Below are 20690 nucleotides of genomic sequence, written 5' to 3' on the forward strand. Positions count from 1 at the left end.
GAAGCTACTTTTTTTTTAAGATTTTATTTATTTATTTGACAGAGAGATCACAAGTAGGCAGAGACACAGGCAGAGAGAGAGGAAGAAGCAGGCTCCCTGCTGAGCAGAGAGCCCTATGTGGGGCTTGATCCCAGGACCCTGAGATCATGACCTGAGCTGAAGGCAGAGGCTTAACCCACTGAGCCACCCAGGTGCCCCAAGAAGCTACTTTTATCAATGGAGAATATACCAACTTAAATCTACTTAACAACTGTGTCCTTTTTTATTGTGCTTTTTCTGATAACCTGGTATAACCTCTCCTACTCCCAACATTATTTTTTGTCTTTTGCTGGTATAAATACACGGTATTTAAGTTGATAGCTTAAACTATTTAGGGTAGTTACTATTTTCCTGGGTATCTTTCATGAATACAGGAAGTGGACACATTACTAAACTTCTCTTTGTTTTTCTCCTGCTAATCCCTCTTTATTATAAGAGGGCCTCAGCCAAGAACCTGGAAGAGTAAAGGGAAATCATCCCCTACATTAATAGTATATATGAGGTAAGACACTGCAAAAGCCTTTCTCCCCATTTGACTGAATAAGAAACTGAATCATGTAAAGGTTAATGACACCATGCCATTAGACAAGAGATGGTAAATTAGTCTTCATACTCATTATTTCACTTGATCCACATAAACTAGATAAGCAGATAAGGTAGCTACCTATTACATTTTATTTCCCCTTTAATTGTTCTATCACTGTTCTATCACTAGAGTGCACACGGACATTAAACTGTTGTACTTTTTAAAATTTAGCTGGGGGAAAAAAAAGTGTTGCTCTCTTCATTAAACCTTTCAGCAAAACCAGATTTCAGGATTGAATGAAAATGAATTTTCTTTAACAAGAAAGGTCTCAAGTACACAACCTAACTCTACACCTAAAGGAACTGGAAAAAGAACAGCAAAGAAAGTCTAAATCCAGCAGGAGAAGAGAAATCATAAAGATCAGAGCAGATATCAATGAAATAGAAACCAAAAGAACAGTAGGACAGATCAACAAAACTATGAACTGGTTCTTTGAAATAATTAATAAGATTGATAAACCCATGGCAAGTCTTATTAAAAAGAAAAGAGAAAGGACCAAAAAAAAAAAAAATCATGAATGAAAGAGAAGAGCTCACAACCAACACCAAAGAAATACAAACAATAATAAGAACATATAATGAACAACTATACATCAGCAAATTTGACAATCTGGAAGAAATTGATACATTCCTCGAGACACGTAAACTACCAAAACTGCACCAAGAAGAAATAGAAAACCTGAACAGACCCATAACCAGTAAGGAGATTGAAGCAGTCATCAAAAATCTCCCAATGAACAAGAGCCCAGGGCCAGACGGCTTCCCAGGGAAATTCTACCAAACATTTAAAGAAGAACTAATACCTATTATCCTGAAACTGTTCCCAAAAATAGAAATAGAAGGTAATTTTCCAAACTCATTTTATGAGGCCAGCATTACCTTGATCCTAAAACCAGAGGAAGACCCCATCAAAAAGGAGAATTACAGACCAATATCCTTGATGAACACAGATGTGAACATTCTCACCAAAATACTAGCCAATAGGATCCAACAGTACATTAAAAGGATTATACACCACAGCAAAGTGGGACTTATTCCAGGGCTGCAATTTTTGTTCAACATCTGCAAATCAACCAATGTGATACAATACATTAATAAAAGAAAGAACAAGAACCATATGATACTCTCAAGAGATGCTGCAAAAGCATTTGACAAAGCACAACATCCTTTCTTGATCAAAACTCTTCAAAGTATAGGGATAGAGGGTACATACTGCAATATCATCAGCCCTCTATGAAAAACCCACAGCAATTATCATTCTCAAGAGGGAAAAACTGAGAGCTTTCCCCTAAGGTCAGGAACATGGCAGGGATATCCATTATCATCACTGCTATTCAACATAATACTAGAATTCCTTGCCTCAGCAATCAGACAGCAAAAAGAAAAAAAAAAAAAAAAAAAGGCCTCCAAATCAGCAAAGAAGTCAAACTCTTACTCCTTGCAGATGATATGATACTTGATGTGGAAAACCAAAAAGACTCCACTCCAAAACTGCTAGAACTCATATAGGAATTCAGTAAAATGTCAGGATATAAAATCAATGGACAGAAATTGGTTGCATTTCTATACACCAACAGCAAGACAGAAGAAAGAGAAATTAAGGAGTTAATCCCATTTACAATTGCATCCCAAACCATAAGATACCTAGAAATAAACCTAACCAAAGAGGCAAAGAATCTGTACTATAAAGTACTCATGAAAGAAATTGAGGAAGACACAAAGAAATGGAAAGACATTCCATGCTCATGGATTACAAGAACAAATATTGTGAAAATATCTATGCCACCTAAAGAAATCTACACATTTAATGAAATCCCTATCAAATACTATCCATTTTTTTTTTAATTTTTTATTTTATTTTATTTATTTGACAGAGAGAGATTACAAGTAGGCAGAGAGGCAGGCAGAGAGAGAGAGAGGAGGAAGCAGGCTCCCTGCTGAGCAGAGAGCCCGATGCGGGACTCGATCCCAGGACCCTGAGATCATGACCTGAGCCGAAGGCAGCGGCTTAACCCACTGAGCCACCCAGGCGCCCTACTATCCATTTTTTTTCCAAAGAAATGGAACGAAGAATCCTAAGATTTATCTGGAACCAGAAAAGACCTCACATAGCCAGAGGAATGTTGAAAAAGAAAGCCAAAGTTGATGGCATCACAACTCCAGACTCCAAGCTCCATTACAAAGCTGTCATCAAGGCAGTATGGTGCTGCCACAAGAACAGACACACAGATCAATGGAATAGAACAGAGAGCCCAGAAATAGACCCTCAACTCTATGGTCAACTCATCTTCAACAAAACAGGAAAGAATGTCCAAAGGAAAAAAAAGACAATCTCTTCAACAAATGGTATTGGGAAATTGCACAGCCACATGCAGAAGAATGAAACTGGACCACTTCCTTATACCACACACAAAAGTAGACTCAAAATGGATGAAAGACCACAATGTGAAAAAGGAATCCATCCAAATCCTTGAATAGAACACAGGCAGCAACCCCTTCAACCTCAGCCATAGCAACTTCTTCCTAGAAACATCAAGAAAGGCAAGGGAAGAAGGGGCAAAAATGAACTATTAGGACTTCATCAAGATCAAAGATCAAGATCAAGATCCCAACTATGGGGACTTCATCAAGATCCTTTTGCACAGCAAAGGAAACCATCAACAAAACCAAAAGACAACTGACAGAATGGGAGAAGATATTCACATACGGCATATCAGATAAAGGGCTAGTATCCAAAATATATAAAGAACTTATCAAACTCAACTCCCAAAGAACAAATAATCCAATCAAGAAATGGACAGAGGGGGACGCCTGGGTAGCTCAGTTGGTTAAGCAGCTGCCTTCGGCTCAGGTCATGATCCCAGCGTCCTGGGATCGAGTCCCGCATCGGGCTCCTTGCTTGGCAGGGAGCCTGCTTCTCCCTCTGCCTCTGCCTGCCATTCTGTCTGCCTGTGCTTGCTCTCTTGCCCTCTCTCTCTGATAAATAAATAAAATCTTTAAAAAAAAAAAAAAAAGAAATGGGCAGAGGACTTGAACAGATATTTCTGCAAAGAAGACATCCAGATGTCCAACGGACACATGAAAAAGTGCTCCACATCACTCAGCATCAGGGAAATACAAATTAAAACCATAATTCAATACCACCTCCCACCAGTCAGAATGGCTAAAATTCACAATTCAGGAATTGACAGATGCTGGCAATAATGCAGAGAGAGAGGAACCCTCCTACAATGTTGGTGGGAATGCAAGCTGGTACAGCCACTCTGGAAAACAACATGGAGGTTTCTCAAAAAGTTAGAAATGGAACTACCCTATGACTGAGCAATTGCACTACTGAGTATCCCAAAGATACAAATGTGATCCAAAGGGGCACATGCACCCAAATGTTTACAGTAGCAGTGACCACAATAGCCAAACTATGGAAAGAATCTTGATTTCCATCAACAGATGAATAGATAAAGAAGACGTGATACACACACACACACACACACACACACACACACACACACACAGAATACTATGCATCCATCAAAAGAAATGAAATCTTGCTATTTGCAATGACATGGATGAAACTAGAGGGTATTGTGCTGAGCAAAATAAGTCAACCAGAGAAAGACAATTATCATATGATCTCCCTGATATGAGGAATTTGAGAGGCAGAGTTGGGGACTTGGGAGATAAGGAAGGAAAAAATGGAACACGATGGAATCAGGAGGGAGACAAACCTTAAGAGACTCTTAATCTCACAAAACAGAGGGTTGCTGGGGGTGGGTGTGTGGAGAGGGTATATAGGTTATGGAAACTGGGGAGGGTATGTGCTATGGTGACTGCTGTGAAGTTTGTAAGCCTGACGATTCACAGACCTATAGCCCTGGGGCAAATAATAACATATAATTTACATTATATGTTAATAAAAATAATTAATAAAAAATAAAATAAAATTGAAATTTGGCATAGAAAAAATGAATTTTCTTTATTTGGACTTCTTTTTTCAGGGTTTTCATATCATCCACACACTCTCTGATACTTCAGGGTTGAAAAAAAGGGACAAAGACTCTTCCCACCTGAGCTTACCAAGGGGCTCCAAATCAGCTCAGTCTCTCCTAAAGACAGAGTAACCCAGAGTTCTACCTGCTTGACACTCAGTGTCTATTCTGTAACTTTCCTTCCTTCCTTCAAATACTCAAGTGCTGAAAGAGTGCTGAGAAGCAATAATGTTGAGACTTTGAAAAAACATTGCAGAAATTTCATGCATGAAAACATTCTCTCCCTGGTCTATGGGAAGGCACAGTAAAAATTAATTCTCATTCGAGACAGCTCAGAAATGGAATAGTTAGAAATCAAGAGATAGAGGAGAGAAACAAATGGATTGGACTTAATTTATTTTCAACATCAAAGTAGAATCAAAACTGATGGAATGTTTGGGCAGGGAAACAATTGTGCACTCCATCGTCTTCCTTTTCTCTCCTGAGGCAGTTTTCAGAATAGAGTAAAATGTAAAGAACAAAAAGTCATGTTGATGAAACTGACTAGCTCTTTTTTTTTTTTTTTCCGATCGCCATACTTAATTATCCAGCACATGGTCTATTTATACATTTTACTGCAGACAGACTTCATTCAACACACCTTCCCTGCTCCGTCACACCTAATCATAAAACTTCAACATACTCCCCATTTCCTGAATATGATGTATATACCCAGACTTTTAATTCTGCGAGGACCCAAATAAATTGTACTTGTCTGAATTCTGACCCATAATCTGCTGACATTCCTTATTTATATACTCCCTGGTTCTAGAACACTTGGAACCCTGTTTTATTTTACCTGCAAGATTTCAGTTTCTCTTTTCTTTGAATACAGCTTTGGATCCTTACATTTTCATATTACCCACTCAGGACCTGATACTCAAGAGTTCTACTATCTACCATGTGTTCTTTATTCACTACCAACCAGATGGCTCTTGGGGTAAATTCCTAATTCACATTTGATCTTCCTGAATTGGCTCAAATACCAATCACAGATATTAACACTTCAGACTTAGTATTTTCAAAACAAGAAAGAAACCTGTAAGGGATTATGCATACCACACGTACCTGTAGGCACACACAAACATACACAACCACATACATCCCCCACAGGTTTTCCATGCATGCTATTTAATCATCAGTACACCTTTTCCCTATCCCAATGTCACAGTGGCATTGTCATTTGGGTTTGCTCAATAAAAACGTTGTTAATGCTTATTTTGTTGACTCATTTGTTGGAGGGAGCAGCAATGGGGAAAGCCCTAATGCCAATGCCTGATATAACACACCTGAATACTCAATCAAAGATAGAGAGACTAGTATCCAGCTTTGTTCAAATTAACAAACACAGAAGAGCTACACATTTTCATTACAAATTTTTCACTGACATTTTCTGTAATATCAGGAGGTTATAAATGTAGTGGGGAGAAAAGTATCCAGAAATATAGGACAGATAGGAAAGACATTTTATAATTAATGAAACTAATGAACCAGTAACTTATTTTTTAAAAATATATCTATGTATAGGTTAATGCACTTACATATAGTTGGAAAACATGCTATAAACTTGGATGTTTTGAAGTGGTGTTACCATAAAGAAATGTTGCCATAAAGATATCTTGTACTAATATAAATAGTGCCTTCTCTTCTGATCTGATCAGAATAAATAATTCCATATCAGATCACAGCTAGCTTGATCACTTACACCTCCATTAATTTTTCAAGTTTTTCTTTTACATCTCCTTTATAATTTATTCATCCATTGCTTGGCTACAAAGGCATCTGAAGAATGTCTTCAGCTTTGTGCTTCTTATTTTTCAATATCAGACTATTTACCCTGCTCAGATAGCCACGGAACGCTTTAAAGAAATATGTGATGAATCCAAATTTCTCTTTGTTTTCTGGAGGTGAGACACAAGTAGCACATAGAGAGAAATATCTAAAAAGGAACCAGGCCAATATGAAATAAAGTGGCTTATGCTTATGGTTAAAAAAACCAACTATTTTTTTTAAATAAAAAACTAAGCATCACTCTGATATGCATGAAAAGAGCATAGATGCTGATAGTGGGAGAGCCTTTGTGTATGTGGGGCCAGGAGATATGTGAGAAATCTCTGTTCTTTCTATTCAATTGTGCTGTCGATCTAAAACTGCTCTAATAGGAAATGATAAAAAAAATTAAGAATTAGGACAAATGGGACAAATGTGCATTTCAAACCTCATTTGGATTTTTTTTTTTTTTTTTTTTTTTTACTTTTCTAAACCTCATTTGGATCTTATGGAATTCTCTGGCTCAATTAACCAGTGATATCACAGTGAAAGCTTACACAAATCAAAGGAAAACAGAAAGAAATACATCTTTGACACAGTAATCTGAGGACTCAGAATATCTTGGGAAAAATGTATCTCTTTCATTTTTTTGTTGTTTTTTTATTTTATTTTATTTATTTATTTGACAGACAGAAATCATAAGTAGGCAGAGAGGCAGGCAGAGAGAGAGAGGCAGGCAGAGAGGCAGGCAGGGAGCCTGGTGCAGGGTTTGATCCCAGGACCCTGAGATCATGACCTGAGCTGAAGGCAGAGGCTTAACTCTGCTGAGCCACCCAGGCGCCTCAATCTCTTTCATTCCACGTTTCTCCTCTGTAATTCTCTGTTTCTCTCTGAGCATTGGTCTAACTCTCTTCTCTTTCATGAGGTAGCTCCAGATGGTCAAGAACTGGACACAGGGACTGATTTTTTGGAATCTCAGCACTATGGAAAACCACCCTTCTAGTATCCATATACTGACCCTGATAACAGACACTCATCTTCATATCTTACTCATGCTTCGGTTCTATGTTCTCTTGAACCAATCATGACTTCCAGGAGTATGGGAACAATTATGATTACCCAGCGCTAAGCCACATGTCCAGACTTGGGCCCTTAGATCAGGATCTGATACAAGGAAGAGGATATGAAGCTTTAGAAGAAAGCCAATATCACTTAGCTACCACAGATCACTACATCCACTTGCTATGCCTGGGAAAATTACTAAAGCATGGTGTTACAGTATTCTCATCAGGGATATGGTTAAAATAATTTTTTAAAATGAATACCCTAAGTCTATTATATCTAGTGATATTTGGGGCTCATCAAATTCTAAAATATCAGCATAATATAGTTTCTTTCATGTAATGTGTTTACAACCATAAACAGAAAACAAATAAAGCATATTGAAATGTGAAGTCTGGACGTTTAAGGAGAATTGCTTCTTAACTAAGTGCCTCCCTCTGGAATATTTATATTCCACTTCATTGTGATTTATATTCATATGTTAGTAAATTTGTTACTATTATATTTTTTGAAAATCATCCAATCTATAAATGTTAGTTCTGCAAGTTATAAGAGTTTAATAGACTACTGTTATAGAACATTAATGAGAACTATGAAATTAAAATATTCTTAAATAAATGGGTAAAAACTGGACATCTATTTAATTATTTATCAGAGAAAACAGAATTCTATTTATTATTATTAGTTACCAGGAATGTTGTCTTGAGGGGAATTCTGAGATTGCATTTTATTAGCCTTTCTACTTTAGAGGTTTTATGGAGTAAATAAAATGGCTTCAATTTCCTCACTTTCTTTATAACTACTGAATACTTTTTTTTTTTTAAGATTTTACTTACTTATTTGACAGAGAGAGAGAGATTACAAGTAGGCAGAGAGGCAGGCAGAGAGAGGAGGAAGCAGGCTCCCTGCCAATCAGAGAGCCTGATACAGGACTCAGTCCCAGGACCCTGAGATCATGATCTGAGCCTAACAAAAAGCTTAACCCACTGAGCCACTCAGGCGCCTCTACTGAATACTTTTTTTTTTTTTAAGAATTTATTTATTTATTTGACAGAGATCACAACTAGGCAGAGAGGCAGGCAGAGAGAGAGGAGGAAGCAGGCTCCCCGCTGAGCAAAGAGCCCATGCGGGCTCGATCCCAAGACCCTGAGATCATGACCTGAGCTGAAGGCAGAGGCTTTAACCCACTGAGCCACCCAGGCCCCCCGCTACTGAATACTTTTAATGAAAGCATGCAGATACAAGTTTCTTCAATTCAAAATCACCCTATGTTAAATGACAGTGATTTCACCAGTACCATTTCAAATTATATATTTTAGAGGCAGCTGGGTGGCTCAGTTGGTTCACCACCTGACTCTCCATCTTCGCTCAGGTCTTGATCTCAGGGTCTTGAGTTAAAGCCAAGTGTTTTGTGCCACACTGGGCATGAAGCCTACTTTAAAAAAAAAAATGAGGCAGAAGAAGAAGACAATGACGATGACGATGAAGAAGAAGAAAGAAAGAAAGAAAGAAAGAAATGAAAAGAAAAAAATATATATATACATAAATATATATTTTTTTAATTGCCCAAATTGCACCTGTATAGAGATGACCTGCCTATGTAGGTTCATAAAGACTCATTTTTTTTTTAATTTTTTTTTAAAGATTTTATTTATTTATTTGACAGACGGAGATCACAAGCAGGCAGAGAGGAAGAGAGGCAGGCAGAGAGAGAGGAGGAAGTAGGCTCCCTGCTGAGCAGAGAGCCCGATGTGGGACTCAATCCCAAGACTCTGAGATCATCACCTGAGCCGAAGGCAGCAGCTTAACCCACTGAGCCACCCAGGTGCCCCCATAAAGACTCACACTTAAAGAGTAAATAATAAAACCAAAGAAGAAAAATAATCCACAAGTCATGTCAAATAAATGGCTTAAAGTGAAAAAAATCCACATAATATCAATATTATTAGTTCTTTTTAAATATTATTAAATTGTAGCAAGGCATGGCAACTATACTAATCATTTTCCTAACCTAGAGATATGAAGGAAACAAAATGAATTCTAGAGGACACTATTGAGAGGCACTATAAATGTATTAAAATGAAACAAGATGGGATTGGGAGGGAAACAAACCATAAGAGAGTCTTAATCTCACAAAACAAACTGAGGGTTGCCGGGGGTAAGGGGGTAGGGAGAGGGTGGTGGAGTTATGGACATTGGGGAGGGTATGTGCTATGGTGAGTGCTGTGAAGTGTGTAAGCCTGATGATTCACAGACCTGTACCCTTGGGGTTAATAATACATTATATGTTAATAATTTTTTTTAAGATTTTATTTACTTATTTGACAGACAGAAATCACAAGTAGACAGAGAGGCAGGCAGAGAGAGAGGGGAAGCAGGCTCCCCACTGAGCAGAGAGCCTGATGCGGGGCTCGATCCCACGACCCTGGGATCATGACCTGAGCTGAAGGCAGAGGCTTTAACCCACTGAGCCACCCAGGTGCCCCAATAATTTTTTTTTTTAAGGAAAAAAATGCTACTTTCTCTAGGGCACTGGGTGGCTCAGTGGGTTAAGCCTATGCCTTCGGCTCAGGTCATGATCTCAGGGTCCTGGGATCATCAAGCCCCATATCTGGATTTCTGCTCAGTGGAGAGCCTGCTTCCCCACCTTCAGCCCCCTGCCTGCCTCTCTGCCTATTTGTGATCTTTGTCTGTCAAATGAATGAATAAAATATTGAAAAAAAGATGCTACTCTTTCTAAAGAAGTTTCCAAAAGAGTGATTTTAGATTTTTAAAGGCTAGCCATATCTGAAACAAAACAAGTGTGTTGTTTCAGTCCTTTTCTCCCAATTTTGCAATTCATATAAATGTAATTCTTCTGCATATTGAGTGTCTTCAAGCTAGTCAATCCTCAGGGTGGAACCATTTCAAGTTAAATACTAAAATGAAACAAAGGTGGTTAATCTAGTAAAAAAAAAAAAATTCTACCTCATAAAAGACGTCATCTGAGAAAGAAGGGTAATTGATTCTTATCAACCTCTAATATAGCTATTAAAATAGTTTCATAAGCACATGGGAACTTGTCTTCAATGATACACAATAAAAGCTTAACGATGGCTATAAATTGGTAGTGGTATTTGGAATGTTGGGCAGAAGGAAATTAGGAATGCATTTCTATAACTTATAAAATTCAGAATTCTAAAATATTTTATTTCCTATAGTTAAAGAGTCTCTTATGATTTTCCTCCCTGCCTGTTTTTCTCTTATTTTTCCTTCACTTTCCCTATGTTCATCCATTTGGACTTTTGAATTCCACATCTGAGTGAAATCATATGCTATTTGTCTTAGGGAAGGTGCATCAGGGGAAAGGAACAACTAGGTGATGGGCAATAAGGAGGGCATGTGATGTAATGAACACTGGGTGTTATATGCAACGGATGAATCACTGAACTGTACCCCAGAAATTAATAATACAGTATATGTTAATTAATTTAAGTTTAAAAATTTTAAAAACTAAAAAAATTAAATATTTTATAATTTGAAGTGATTACTTAATGACAACATTATTTAATGTAGTGACGTCAGTAGATATTACTGATTCTTGACCAAGCCCCCTCAATTCCATGGACGTTACCATTAAAGACTGATTCCACTGTTGCAGACTATGTCAAGACTGCACAGCTTATATCTTGTTTTTAAGAATATGTTTTGTTTATTGGTCTGTTCCATTAAACTGAGAAATTGTCTTCAGTTGAATTAAATTCAACAACTAAGGTTGAGCATGTGTAATGTGTCATGTCCCCTATCTTAAGCTGGGCCTTGCTTCAAGGAGGAATCCCGAGTGAAAAAGACGAGGTCTGTGTTCTGAAGAGCTGGGCTCTAAGGACGTTGAGAAGACATACGTTCCATCATTAACTCCAAATGGCAATTGTAAGAGAATGTATTGGGTGCTACAGAAATATACAGAAAAGAGATTTCATCTTATCTAGAGGTTACAGAAGGCCTCTTGAATACTTAAACTGTGACTAAAGATTAACTGCTGCCGGCCAGATGAAAAGACAACACTGCGGGTAGAAGGAAGCATACTGATAGATTCCTGGTAGAAATGAGAATATCGGGTTTAGTAAGCTGAAAGGAGGCTCCGACCGCTGCCTAAGTTTTGTTGGAAGATGTAAAAGCAATCCAGTTGTCTCAAGAGTTAACACACTCCTTATTCACTAACCGAAGATCCCTGAGCTATAATAGAACTAACTTACTTTCTTTGAGATCAGCAGACAGCTTGGCTTTGAGGAGTGAAGGATCAGAACTTTCCCAGACCATAGAAACCCAAGTCTGTTTGAAGCCACTATGGCCTTTGGATAAGCCCAGCAATTTTTTTTTTAAAGATGTATTTATTGGGGTGCCTGGGTGGCTCAGTGGGTTAAGCCTCTGCCTTCAGCTCAGGTCATGATCTTAGGGTCCTAGGATCGAGCCCCGCATTGGGCTCTTTGCTAAGTGGGGAGCCTGCTTCCCCTCCTTCTCTGCCTACTTGTGATCTCTGTCAAATAAATAAAATCTTTTAAAAAAAGGATTATTTATTTCAGAGAGACACACAGAGAGAGAGAGGGAAAGAGGGAGAGAAAGCATGGGGGAGAAGGAGAGGAAAGAGAAACCCAAGCAGACTCCATGCGTAGGGCAGAGCCCAACTTGAGGCTCAATTTCAACACCAATGAGACCACCACCTGGGCTGATACCAAGAATCAGATGCTCCACTAACTGCACCACTGACATGCCCCTTGCCCAGCAATTTTTTAGCACGATATTTTTCTTTTTAGGTCACACTAGGACCTACTGACCTCACTTTGTGTTTCTGTAGACCTTGCCCTCTTCTGCAGAAAGAGAATTATCCAGCACATCACAAAACAAGAACCAATCCCCTCACACAACCCCCAGCACTGATTTAACAAGTAGCTGGCATCACTGAGTCTGCACATAATCAAGATGTGGTCCAGACCACTGACCTGCCTTTGCTGATGAACTACCCTAAATCCATTTAAAAACCTTTGGACCAGGCAGAAATCTCAAGAGTTTGGCTTTGGATCAGGGTCCACCTTTTCTCCAGGCTACTGACAGCCAGAATAAAGCTCAAATTCCTTCATGATCCAAGCCCATCTCTGGAGTAATGATCTTTCACGCAATGGGCAGCCCAACTTGGGTTCCATAACAAAGAACAGGGCAGAGGCAGGTCTTGGGCAGGAATAAGTCATATCAAGGACTTCAGATTTGAGATGGTTGAAACCACTAAATAATTTTACATATACCTACAATGTACCAAACTTCACTTCGTAAAAGCTCTTTTGAGGCAAGGAGTCTGTCCTTACTTTGCTACATCCACCCCAAGCATAATGCCAGATATATACGAAGCATTCAGTTAATCATATTGTAAAGATACTGGCTTTCATGCAGAAAAGTATAAATAGTGAAAACACCTCAAGTCTTTGTCAAACCTAGAAAAGTTAATACTTTGAAAGTATCAAATATTACTTCAAAGAACATCTCTGAAATTCTCAAGATTACACCATCTAATTGGGGACATTTTAAAGTTCATTTCAAAATTACTGCTTATTTTCAATTTTATTATATATCTTTTCCTCCTGATATTCTTTTTGAATTGTTTTTGTAGATCAGGAATCAGCTAACTCTGGCCCGGGGAACAAATCTGGTCATTTGGTTCTCTTCGCCCACGAGCTAGGAATGTTTCTTACATTTTTAATTAGTCAAAAAAATTAAAACGTATTTTCATAGGTAAAAACTGTATGAAATGCAAGTTTCGTTTTCACTTGTGAGGTCTGACTGGAACCCAACCACACCCATTCCTCTGCATACTATCTCTGGTGCTTTCATACCAGAAAGTCAGTACCCAGTAGCTGGTATAGTCAGTCTGTTCCACAAGGCTACAGTATCTACTAACCTGTCTGATACAGAGAAAAAAGCATGCTGGCCTCTGTTGTAGAGTCTATTACATTTAAGTCATTGAGGGGGTACAGCTTCATTCTCTTAGACATATGTCCCTGGAAACATTTTTTTTTAATTTTGCTTTTTAAAAATTCATTGCCTTGTAATGAGAAGACATCTTTCCCAAGACCTGTTTCTTCCTTTCAATGACCTTCAACGTATGGTTTTCACATTCAGTAAAAACAACACTCATAATTCTCAGTGTCCTGTTTTCCTTCTATTCATTCTGTAAAGCCTCCTTCAGGATCAGGTGGAGAACAAAACTGCCCGTCCTGAACGCCACCAGGCTGTGTGTGACCTTCTCTGAAGGATCCTGAACTATCAAGGATCTGTTTTCTCCTCTGTTTCTTGTGTCAAGACTTTGAAATCCATACCAGATATCATTCCAGGAAAGTATGACTAAAATAGTACAGATCCAAAAGCATCCTGAGAGAAAAGCTCTGAAAGGATTGTCTGTCCTAACAAAAGGACCACGGTCTCCGCTGTCACCAGTGCCGTGGGCTGCTTCCGGGATTCCATCAAGCACATGCAGGCATTCGCGCTTCAAACCAAGTACTTTAAAAGAATTCTATAAGGATAGAAGAAGGAGTAGACATACCCTTCTGCTTTACTAAAATGTTTTCAACGCTTCCGTTCATAGTCAACTGTATTTTCCATGGTGAGTTCACAGTTAAGCAGGCAAGGGGGATAAACAAATAGAAAGTCCTCCAGGCACTGGATATGTCATTCATTACTAAAAGCCAATCCTGGACATGGGTTGTGTATAGCGAGGGAGGAAACATTAAGCAATGGCCCTGAGTCTCGCTGGAGCTGTCCTCAAGGTCTTCTGGCATCCTGGAGGTGGGTTAAAGGAGACTTTCCCCCAAATTCTCTATCTCCAGAGAAAAGAAACCGACTGAAAGTGGCCACGAGCATGACCTCTCCCACAAGCTGATTTGTGGTCTGGGGGTCCCACAAGATGCCAGGAAGAAGGGGTTGGGACCAGGGACCCAAAGCAATGCAGCCCACGGCCCCACTACCTGTCCCCATTTTAGATCACTTAGTCCTTAGAGTAATTTCTAAATGAGCAAGAAACTCCTTTCATTGTTCTCCCTGAAATATTGTTCCTGTTGGTGTTGTTTGGAATAACACTGTCTGTTTTAACAATGTTTACACCCCGTGTGACAGAAAACAGATTCTGAATTTTGACAGAAAATAAATAAGGTCAGTGTTTGTTGATACCTTGTGCTAGAGATACCAACACATGCATACAAACTGTGAGAAGATTCAGCATAAAATAATTTGTCTGTTCTATGAGCAGCTGTAACTATGTGAGCTCAGTGATGCCAGGCTCTTTGTTTCCCGGTATTTATTTCCTTTGATAGCGTATTGCCTTATTTATAAGAGGGAGGAAGAATGTTTGAAATTAATTGCCTGCATATATACTAATGACATTTTATTTCTTTTGCCAAGCCAATTTAACTTTTCAAATACGATAGTAATTATGACAATATCCAGGATCATCTGAAAGCCAGTATCAAAAAGCATCATTTTAACAGTATTATTGCTATTATTAGTGCCACATACATTCTCATGTTTCATGCTTATACTTGCCCTATATTGTCTTTAGGTAATGTTCTTATGTCAGTGTGTATCAGAATTCTAAAGCAACTTCCAATTTGTTGTTACCATCAGCATCTCCTTTCCTCCTGTGAAAAACCTGGCAAAAATCTTGCAATAATGTGACCTGCAAAATTTTAGGAGGTTTTACTGATGCCATACTGTCTGAACGTCATGGAAATTTGAATATAGATATGCCAAACCTAACTATATTCCAAACCTAACTTCCCAACTAGTAAGTATACATTCTGAGTAAGAATAATATAAAAAAGAGAAAACAACTTTAGGTTTTGCCATATTTTAACAAGGACTTAGACTCTTAGAGTTCCCCCCACCCCAACTCCATACAGCATTTGTGTGGGGCAAAGGTAAGTTTATTAATGGCAACTTCACATTTAATCAATGCATTTATCGTGGGACATCTCTCATCATCATTTAGTGAAACTCTGTGCAACATTTATCATTATATAGTGACATCAAGTCCATCACATGGTCCGTTCCTCCCACATGTCTACCATGTACAAATCAAATGCACATAATGTTGCATAAACGCTTCCTACTGAAGGAAAGGAAGAAAGTACAGATAATGAGTGCTCATTATTGGAAGGATGTTCTATGTAAGAGAAGATGGCACATAGGATGTCCCAAGGTTAATTGTGGTATTGCTGAACCATGGGCAATTGTGGAAGAGAAAAGCTAATGAGAGTAAATTTAATTTTGGTGTCTTTTGTATCAGTAAGGGATGACGAGAAGAGCTCAACCTATTCTTTAGAAATGTATGGCTCTGTATGGGTAAAGCTACAAAATGCATGAATGAATCCCTGTTATGCTATGTATTTCTAACCCGGGAGCATCATTTGTGCCCATGAAGCATTCTTGCAGAAAGGATTAGAGTACTAAAATACGAAATTTTTCCTTTCTTAATGTATCCCATGTAAGGCCTTGCAAGTTTGCTTTGTTTTGTTTTTTACCCAAATTACACAAGTTGCTCGAATCTCTGCTGGGCTAGTACTACAGAAGAATCCCCCAGCCACTGCTCTACAACTACCGGTCAAAGAGCGCTCAGCATCACTCACCGCCATGGTATAGGCCACGCTGTTCTTCAATAGCTCCAAGGAAAAACAGAAAGCTCTCTTGAAGAGTATTTGTGTGGCTTGGTTCGGGTGACTTCAGAAAGCAGAAGGAAGCCCAACAGGCAGAAGTTACAAAGTTAAAACAGTTTAGGACCAAAGGGGAAAGGTTTCTGTATGAGGAACCTTTTTTATTTCATTCTTACTTGCCTAACACTCCCTAGGCCATCTCGTACTTTAATCAAGGTTTCTATCAAATATTCAAGTAAACTCCCCTCCTCCCCCTTTTTTTTCCTCTGACTGAACTCAAATAAAGTAAATACACATTGAAATTTTATGCCTTAAAGCCTCTATGCTCACCAGACTGAAAGATTATTTAAAAGTTTTAGGAAAAAGTTAAATGTGTCTAATAAGAAACATTAATAATATTGACCAAAAAAGAGAGGGAAAAAAAGAGAGAGAGAGAGAGAATCTTCTCACCCTCCCCATACTGCCAGAAAGCTAACCATCCCAAACCAACTCTCTTGAAATCCTCCTTTGCCTCAAATCCCTTTTTGAAAAAGAAGTAAACAAATAATGAGTAAATATGTCAACTTCTGAAATCCCATAATATTTCCATCTGTGAAGAAAACAAAATTAAGTGGTCTCTCTATGCACAGACTGAGAATATTATTAAACTATTTGGCTGATACCATCTATAGAGAGAAATGGCAATGGAAGGAACTGTGGATTTGGGGTTTGGATTGTTTTATATTATTTTTCTAGCTTTGCTTTTGAGTCTCATGGGTTCTGGGTAGCCTACTTAATCTCTCAAAATCTTTACAGGGTGGCTATGCTGATTAAGTAAAATAATAATTACAAATTGTTTGACAATAAATGGATGCTTGCTTGATTTTTCCATTTTAATACACAGACACATACATGATTCGATATAGTCATAAAACATTCATATAGGTTATTGTAAGCACCAAACTGAATAACTGTATCAGTGCTGAGAATACTAAAAGCAGAAAACATACACCAAAATACACAGGCTGATGTAATCTACAAATTTATCCTTTAAAAAATTAGAATATAACTTAGATAAAATAAAGTGGATAGGTCTGTGTACATCTTAATGGATTTCACATATGTTTATAATCATCTATTTACTAACAGATAAAAATGAAAAAAAAAAAAAATAATTCCTGGGGCACCTGGGTGATGCAGTACGTTGAGTAGCCGACTTACTTTCAGCCCAGGTCATGATCTCAGCGTCATGAGATCGAGCCCACACCGGGCTCCACTCCCAGCAAAGAGTCTGCTTGGGTTTCTCTCTTCCCTCTCCCTCTGCCCCTCCCCTCCCTCTAAAGTAAAAAAAAAAAAAATTCCCACAAGCCCAAGAGGCTCCATTCCACACCAGTCTACCAGATACATTGCCCCTCACCCTCCAGAAGTTATTAATATTCTGACTTGTAGTATCATCAGTTTTGTCTACTCTTGAAAAATCCTACAAATGAAATCAAAGGACATGTGCTCTTATGTGTACATTTTTTTTGCTACGCATACTGTCAGTGAAATTCACTTATGTATATTAGTGTTTTTTCTCTTATTGCTGTAGAGTAAAATTACTATTCTAGTCTAAATACATACTTGACTGTTTGGGGGGAATAACTGAGAGTGTAGATAAGTTTCCTACAGTCTCCCTTCTACACTTCCTTCCAGCACTCAGAGAAGCCTACTTCTGTTCAATCCTCTCTGCTATTTTATCACAGTGAGCATAAGGTTTTACTTTCTATTGCTCCTATTACCAGGAACACCTCTCTCCTTGTACATGTTTTAGCACATTAAGCTCCATCAATTTCCAAATGAAAACATATTTTTATTCTCTTGATTATCTCCATTCGTCTCCTACTCTACTCGGTATTATTTATCACAACGGCTTTATTACCTGACATCATAAACAATTCTGAATTAAGTCTGAAGTACAAGCATCATACACAGCAAATCTGTTGTATTATGATCTGTCATAAAATGACACTTACTCCAGGACTAAGAAGAATATGGCAGTTGGTAATGGATATGGGCAAAATCTACAAATTTAGCCAACTGATATTAGAGCACAGCTCACCAGTAATGAATGAGTCCTTTCTTAACATCCATTCTTTTTCTTTCTTTTTTTTTTTTTTTTTTCCAAATTCAACCTAAGAATCTCAGAAAGGCCTTGCTCCTGGGTATTTTTCTTTCTTTCTTTCTTTCTTTCTTTCTTTTTTTTTTTTTTTTAATGTTTCAGATGAACTCTCTAAACAAGTTATTTTAATTGGAGGACATCACCCTAAGGAACATTTAAACCACATTGTGGAGAGAGAGACCCAGAACTTGCCATTTGCAGAGGAAGCTGCAATTAATTCATTTCCCACCTGGAGGCACCTGCTTAGCATGTCCCAGAAGAAAATCTCTTCCAATAGAGAGTAAACCCGAAGAAACTGACCATCTGAACACCACTGAACTTTCTTCTCAAATATTCTTTATCGTTTATTCTCGACACATCTTTCAGTTTAAAGAGGAATATCAGGTTAATAGATTTTAATAGCTGTCTTACTCTGCAGGTATGTATAATGAGCAGGAGAAAGACAATGTACCACGAGCTAACTGATTGATTTTGTGTCACTAGGGAGCTTCACAACCCTGAAGTCATGATTTTCTTCTCTGTTCGCTGCCATGAAGCTATAGATAGTAGAACAGAGGTAAATTTGTAAAAGTTCAAAGATGTTTTCACTTAAAATTATTCCGGGGAAGGGAAATAATTTTCTTATATTTTCTTGAAGTCTTTTTTATAGCCAATAATCATGTCATCAGATAATACTTCCAGGAAAAACAACAACAACAAGAACAATAACAAAATAGCCTACGTAATTAAGTAGTAATAGCTACCATTTATTGAGCAATTACTATATGTCAGAAACTATGCTCTGTAGTCTATGAACATTAATGTATTAAATTTTCATTATAATCTTATAAGCTGTCAAACCATTTTCCCCTAGAAGGAAGGGATTCAACGCTCAAAAATATTAAGCAAAGTATCCAATATCCCAAGAGTATGTAAATTAAGAATATCAGAGACAGGACTCAAATCTTTGCCTGGTTTTTTGGTTTGTTTTCTTTCACTTTTTCCTCCTTGTTTTCAAAAGCTCTTTCCAATACCATGCAAGCTGTTACTCTTTTGAGGTAGGTCAGAAAAAGGGAACAATACTTTCCCATTAAAACATCCATGGGGATTGTTAAAGATAAACTCAGTTGTATAAAAACTTTTAAGAGTTTATTTGAGCAAAAATCAATTGGAATTGGGCAGTATCCAATCTAAAAAATAGAAAGGAGCTCCAAGGAGCTGTATAAGATGAAAGACTTTTATAGACAGGACGGAGTGGGAACAAGGACATTATACTAGCAAAAACGTGGATTGGTTATTGCAAGGTTAATTTCCTTTAGGGGTCGTCAGGGGTCTATCAAGCAGATTACATAGCCAGTGCTGAGCAGATAATTCCTGATTGACCGCTATAAGATTCCATTTCTAGGAGAGCCGAAACTGTAGTCCAGTTAAATCTGGGTTTTGTGACATGGGGCATAGCACAAAAGATTTCATTTTGGGCCTGTTACATTTTTAATAGGAATTAGTTAAGACTCTAGCCAATAAACAACTGGAAATTATTTGTCTCTTTTATATCATTGAAGCAGAGAAATTATAATAGTGTTAACAGACTGATGAATTTTTTTAAGACTAATTTGTCATTGCTTCCTTAGAGCTAAAGACTATCTAACTGGACTCATAGCTCCTGCGAAATTAAGCACAAATTAATAAGGTCATAAGATACATTTATATATAAGAAACATTTTTGGGGGGCACCTGGGTGGCTCAGTGGGTTAAGACCTCTACCTTTGGCTCAGGTCATGATCCCGGGGTCCTGGGATCGAGCCCCACATTGGGCTCTCTGTGAAGTAGGAAGCCTGCTTCCCTTCCTCTCTCTCTGCCTGCCTCTCTGCCTACTTGTGATGTCTATCTGTCAAATAAATAAATAAAATATTTTTTAAAAAAAACATTTTTTGAAGGATTTGATATAAATGTGTCAAAGTTCTGAGGATCTTTACACAGTAGCGGGGAAAAAAAGAAGGTAACATGAGTGAAAATTTAAAAAAGAGAAAAGAAAAGAAAGGCAAGAAAAAAAAGCAAAGGAAAAGAGTGAAGCACTCAGAAACATAATTTTCCTTTGCTCTCATTGTCACTTAGACACCCACTTTGTTTCTTCCATGTTTCTTTTTGTTGATTTTGGGACTGTGTTTTCTTCAAGGACTGGACACATTTCCTATGAGTTTTCATATGTGGTTGCCCAGTCTTCAATCTGTTTCATTTCCTTCCTTTAAATTGTACTTTATACAGAGTTCTTTCTAGTTTGATATTCAGTTCCACCATTTCTAAACTAGAAATGTACATTTCCGATACTAAATACTCCAATACCCAACAATCATCTGAACCCTGATTTGCAGCTGCTAATCTACTCTTCCTCTGAGACTGTTCCTCACTTGTCCTAGA

The sequence above is a fragment of the Mustela nivalis genome, assembly GCF_964662115.1.
Source record: "Mustela nivalis genome assembly, chromosome: 18".
Taxonomy (NCBI): domain Eukaryota; kingdom Metazoa; phylum Chordata; class Mammalia; order Carnivora; family Mustelidae; genus Mustela; species Mustela nivalis.